We start from the raw sequence: 6398 nt of genomic DNA, 5'->3' as shown, positions 1-6398 counted from the left end.
CTTATCGGATATTGTCCGACCGCTAAATCAAAAAGAAGGAGAAGGTTTCACGGTTCATTGATAAAAATCAAACACGCCCAGAAAACATAGGCTTCCGTCACCGCACAAAGGTTCAAACGTCCAGCGATCGAATGAAATTGGACAATCCGAACAAGATTATTGAACAGGAGGACGTCACGCTCCACTTCCCACTTCACTGTCACATGACCACATATACCAATACCAAACCTTCGCTATTAAAAAAGAAAAAAGAAAAATTCCTTATTTTTTTTTGGTCCATTGACATCAAGCTCTCTCCAATCAAACCATTATACTTTCACAGATTTCTTCATAAGTCCCGACATGAAACCCAACTAGATCCAACTGATACGTCCGCTGGATTTAGGAAAGATTCGATGCCGGAGGGACTCGATTACACAAATTAAAAATATAAGATTTTTGTAAAGAAAAGCACTGACCACAACAAAAAAGGGCAAGTGTTTTTTTAAGTTTCTAGAACACCCCGCTCCGATTATTTTCAGCACAACTAAAGAAGGAAAAGAAAAAAAAAGGTGGGCGTGCCAAAAGGAATGCGAACGCGACTCTCCGGTCTTCCCTAAACCCCCAGTTAAAACCGGACCACAGAAAAAAAAAGGAAAATAAATAAATGAATGAATAAAAATAATAAAGAGAACCGATTCGACCGGGTCGAAGACACCTGACAGCCCGACAAGCCGTTGCGCAGCCAAGCCGCCCCGCCCCCAACGCCGAGCCAGCCACGTAAGCCGAGGAAACCCCCCAAAAAAGCCGGCGGCTTTTTTTCTCTCTCTCCCCCCGCCGCCCGACTTCGAGCTTCGTCTCATCCTCACGCGGCGGCGACACGTGTCGTCACGTCCCCTCCAACTGCCCCCCCTCCCTTTACCCCCGAGGGCGGGCCCCGCGCTCCAAAAACGGCCGACGCGCCGGCTTTTCCTTTTTTTTTTTATAAAATAAAATCGCCTGTCCTCCACCACCACCACCACCCGCTGCTACGCGCCAAAAGAGGGTAGCGGGGGTCGGTCGCTCGCTCGTCCCTCGTCCGTACGGGGGCTCACGTGGGGCGCGCTTACGTGGCGCGACCCGACTGGGGCGGGGCCCTCGCTGTCCTCGCGGCAACAGGGTGCGCGCGCGCGCGTAGCGTAGGAGTAGCCCGCTCCCCCCCCCCCCCCACACATAGCGTGACCTCACCCCAAAGGGAGAAAAATCTGTGCGGTGGATTCCAAGCGAAATGATGGCGGTGGTCCCCCGCCCGCCCCTCAAAAGCGGCCGCCGCTAGCAATACCATTTGTTCACACGTGGACCCACTCATTTCATTGCGCGATAAGATTCTTAAATTAAAAAAAAAAAAAGAAAGAGAAAGAAACGAAAATCTAGAACGGGGAAGAGCATAAAATAATCCAAATAATCTTCATAAGCTAGACTTAGGGATAATTACACAAAAATCCCCCAACTTTAACTCAATATGCAATTTGATCCATGAATTTTTAATTTGTTCAATATAGTCCATGAACGACATTAAATATTTTGAACGTGTACTAAAAGTTCAGGAACGACGTCGAACAAATCAAAAGTTAAGGAACCAAATTTCATGTTGAGACAAAATTCATAGACTATATCGAACAAATTAAAAGTGCATTGACCAAATTGCACATTGGGGTAAAATTCATGGACTGTTTGTGTCATTTTCCCTTAAACTTATCCCATCTCATATAAATTTGAATTTATTTTGTAAAATAATCAAAACTCAATTTCTCTTTTTCGATTTTTATTTTTTTTGGCTATATGGTTGTATGATAATTGGTATGGGTAGGTTGGTACATTGAGTAAAGTACGAATTGGTGGGTGGTCAAATTAAAGGAGCGCCTCCATGTTAGAGGGTGGGAAAGAAAGCCGGTTTGCGCCATCTTTCGACATCAGCCACCGGAATTTGCGTGACCTTGCTTCTTGCTTTTGCCCCCCACCTCTCTTCTTTAAACCTCTGACCTTTTCAAGTTATGCTGTTTTTGGGTGAGACATATAAGCTGTTGGACTTGTCCCACAGTTTTCTCCAAATCGGTCGTACGATATTCACGAGCTTTGATCCCCTACCAAGTACGATGCGTAAATCATCTTAGGTTCTGGACCGTCGTCACTTATGCTTTCGCATCAAGATTGATTATTAAAATATTGGTTTGCTACCTGTTAAACGAAATTTTTTATTTTGAAATGACAAATTGCCGATTGCGGGTGATTGTTATACCGCCAAGCCAAACTCTCTCGCGAACCCTAGTCTCCATCTGCCATGGACCCCATCTCCCCCTCACCACACGCTATTGTTCGGTGCGCTCGCCCCACCAGGACCTTCGCTATAGTCGGCTCCCCTCTCATCCGTCGACATCAAACCCTCCCCTCACCTGTGAGACATCGGATTTGGGCCATTGCCGCCAGCTCAAATCTGGCATGCCATAGCAAGAGCTCGAGCTTTGGTGGCCATGACCACTGGATGCTAGATCCGGCATGGCCGTGGCGCGAGCTCGAGCTCAAAAGAGATATAAAGACACATAAATCTACCACTTACAGCAATGTTATTTCGATCTGGTTTATTTTATTATTTTTTTTTTTTGTCTTGTCCTACGCTAACTCTCAATTCACTTTTAGACTTTTAATCTATCTTTTTACAGAGCGTGAAAGTCAAACCCTACACTTGAAACTAAACGTCATTACCCTTAACCCTCTTGAGAAGGTGGGAATTCAAACTCCCCACCTCCCCCTTCTCATATGGGAAGGATCGTCGCTAAGGTAATTCCTAGTGGTTTATTTTCAATCTAGTTAATGAGTATCTTTTTCAGATCGGTTCTGCATATTTAATTTGGAATGATTCAATCTTGAGGACAATCACTGTATTAAAAAAACTACAATGTTTGTTGAACTAATTACATAGACAAGTATTCCAAGGTACTCGTTACCAAAATTCATCGAGAGTAATCATATTTAGCTCCATTAATGGTACGACCAAAAAGTTCATATGGACATGTTAAATGGGTAATAAATGCGTTCGAAGCTAGTCATACGAAACCGAACTTTCTCAAACTCGTACCATTAGATGCTAAAAAGCATCATCTTCCAATACGATGCACCGCATTAACTTTTTCCTTTTCTGGAAGCCCTTCTGGTGTTATTCTGTGTCGTGTTTTCCAACCCCAGTGACCAAACGTCATCGGTTTCTCTCTGTCCTTGGGGGCAAAAAAGGGCAACTACAGGGGCTATGGTCGAAAAAACTCTTCCCTTTATTTTCACCCACGCTCCCTAATTTCTCTAAAGCAACTTGAAGATTAAACCTTCCCCTTACTTCCTCCCTTTGCAATTCTTCCCTGACATTATTTCAGCGCCAAAACAGCCTCCATAAACAATCCACGAGGGCCGAAAACGAAATCAAATGGATGATACGAGCCTGACCCGCGACCCATCTTCAATAAATTAGGCAAAAACAAAAAGAAAAAGGACGAGGTTTATCCCCACGCGACACGGCTTTAAAACGAGACGCGCAAAAGTTCGATCCTTTGAGAAATTAAGAATGCTAGGGCGAGGGAAGAAAAGAAATGTCTTGAACGTTGGATTATTCGTTAATTTGATCTGCTTTTAATCCAAAGGCACTTTTCCTTTGGATCATAACTTTTCCGCATAAAGAGGGCAGACAGAGACGAGGGTTGCATTGAATTTGCAATGGAAATTTTCGCTTTTACAAGTTAGGGCCCTTGTATTTGTCATATTTCCAATTCCGTCCATCCAGCTAAATAGGCATGTTGGAGCTATGCATCCCGCACCAATTCAACTTTCTTTCCCTTCTTTTTGTTGTTCATGTTCGTCCCTTTTTAGGTCTTCTCCTCCTTTTCTGCGTTTTCCTTTCACATTTCCGGAGTAATTTAATGGTCAAATCGGTGCTCGGGAATAATTGCGCGGGTCCATCGGCATAAAGCAGACCGACTTCAACGTGTAAGATAATCTGATGTGATGTTTCGTGACTATATGAATCGACACGGAATTAATAGCACAAGTCGCGACTTGATAAAGCAAATCGTCATCTGGAACATTTTCATGAAGACATAAAGATGTCAATAAGTCATCTCGAGCGTGTTCAACTACATAAACCATAATCAGTTTAAAATATTAATTCAGAAAGCGGTACGATGATTTAGTTCCGACCGAACATTTGAATAAGTAGGGGTGAGATATATTCGATTTGAAACGAATGCCCATGACGTCACTTCACAAACCCATTGTCGCAACACGCTGTCCTGCCCCAGGCCCGCAATTTTTCCCGCTTAGGACCTCTTATCATTTACGAGGGTGGTCGACAATTTGACTTCAGCCTCCGCATACTTGGCAGTGTTAGATTCATGTTTTTTTCAAGTCTATATTGTTGAACACTGATCAAGGCGTGTTGCATACGGCTTGTAAAGTCCCCCTCCAGAATTGGAATTTCACCATCGACACGAAGGGTTTCTCGTTAACGTTCCTCGAATTTCCCATGGTTGGCAAAAACTAACGAAAGATTCTATCTAAGTAGACGCAACTGTACTCGGCGACGAATTCCAATCGGGGAAAAGGTTGGTGCGCGCTCCTTCGTAATCATCGATCACGGATTGAATTTCGCAGCTTCTACGTTCGTAGGTCGAAGGGTCTACGAATTGAAACCCCCCTCGTCGGCGACCGATCGCTGACTTTATGTATACATGTGCCCGACATAATGTTGGAGGGGTTCGCTATACGGATACTTTCTTTTGTCATTTTGAAGATACTAAATTAAAATAAATTTGAAAAACCAACCCCTTAAAATTCGGGTGCAATCTAAACTACCAGTAGAGGAAGTGTCTAACTAGTAGGTGCCACCGTGACTTTTGTTGGATAATGTAAATGTATGCAAAAAAAACGAGTCTCCCGCGAAGATAATCGTCGCTGGCGAAATTAGAGAAACGTGTAGCGCTAATAGAAAACATCTTTTGAGAAAAAAAGGACTCGACTATAGAATCGGGTGTGTAGGGGGGGGGTCTACTGGAGATTTGTGTGTGGGCATCGATCGGTGTCATGGGGTCACGGCATCGGGGGGGGATGCCCGGTTCGTGCCCCGACCGACCCCGGGACGGAGATGCCCTGCGGTTGTGAAGATCCGTCTTCGTTCCCGGAAAAATGGATTTCTTTTTTTTCCTTTCTCGTATTTTGTTACCGAGGTTCGGCCCGGAGGAAATTGTTAAAAACGCTCAATCTGTCTCCCTATTCGACGGGCGACCAGCGAATTAAAGAAACCAAAAGAAAACATCGTGTTAACAGGCGCCCGAAAATAAAGGCCCCCTTTTTTCTTTTCCTCCCCAAGAAAATTAAAATACTAGATCTCATCCAGAAAAAGCTAAAGAAGTTGTCGTGAAACATAGGAAGACCGAAAAAGACGATGGACTTTAAAATTCGCAAATTTTAAAAAGAAAGAAGGAAAAAAAAATAATAAGGAGAGAGAGATGGAGGGCAGTAGGGGGGGGGGGGTAGGGGGGGGGGTTGCCGCGTGACGACAGCCCGAAACCCGACACGGAAGTCGTCAACGCGGAATTTACTCTACCTCCCTCCCTGGGCCCCACGCCCCCCCTCCCCCCCGCCTCTTCACACGTGCCTCCTCCTGATTCGGTCTTTCCCTTTATCTCTCTCTATCCCTCTCGCCGTCGGTGCCGCCTCAAGTTAGAATACACCCCCCCGAAACGAACGGCCAGGATTTATTTTCGCGCGCGCCGGGGGGCGTCCCCACGGTTGCAGGCTTTATCATCGGCCCCAGCCCCCGCCTTTCCTCCTCCTGCTGGCGCCCGATCCACCGTCGGATCGGCGGAAAAGCGATGATGCGGATGGACGGATAGATTCCCCCCCCCCCCCCCCCCGAGAAGAAACAAAACACCAACGCGAATCACGAGGTCTCCCCCTGCCCCCTCCCCCCTCGCCCCTCCCCCCACCCCCCGTCATCGCCTCGAAATATTTCATCCACCCCTCTTGGTTTTATTATTTTTTTAGTTTTTTTTATTTTTTCAGTTTGCGAATTTTTTTTTTAATCCAAGAATTTGCCGGAAATTTTAACGACGCCCGAATATTAAATTCAGGTGCGATTTTTCATGATCTCCTAAGATCTGAATAATGTTTTCGATGCCAGTGGGAAGGCCAAAAAAAAAAAAACAGTACTCTCGATTTACTTCTGAGTGTGAATTGATTGACTCTCTAAGAGTATTCGACATTGACGCGTGGAAGAAACGAGTCGTTCAAATTCAAGATTCATTGAGATGCAAAAATGTCAAGAGCGTCTAGTTAATCATATCGCGCTTGTCATGTTTATCCCGTGATTCGTGAAAGTGGATCCCGTTGACAAATGC

Source organism: Syzygium oleosum, unplaced genomic scaffold (genome assembly GCF_021117445.2).
Source record: "Syzygium oleosum isolate NSW1041296 unplaced genomic scaffold, Sole_v2.1 Sole_v2.13, whole genome shotgun sequence".
NCBI lineage: Eukaryota > Viridiplantae > Streptophyta > Magnoliopsida > Myrtales > Myrtaceae > Syzygium > Syzygium oleosum.
Note: the sequence above shows the minus strand (reverse complement) of the source record.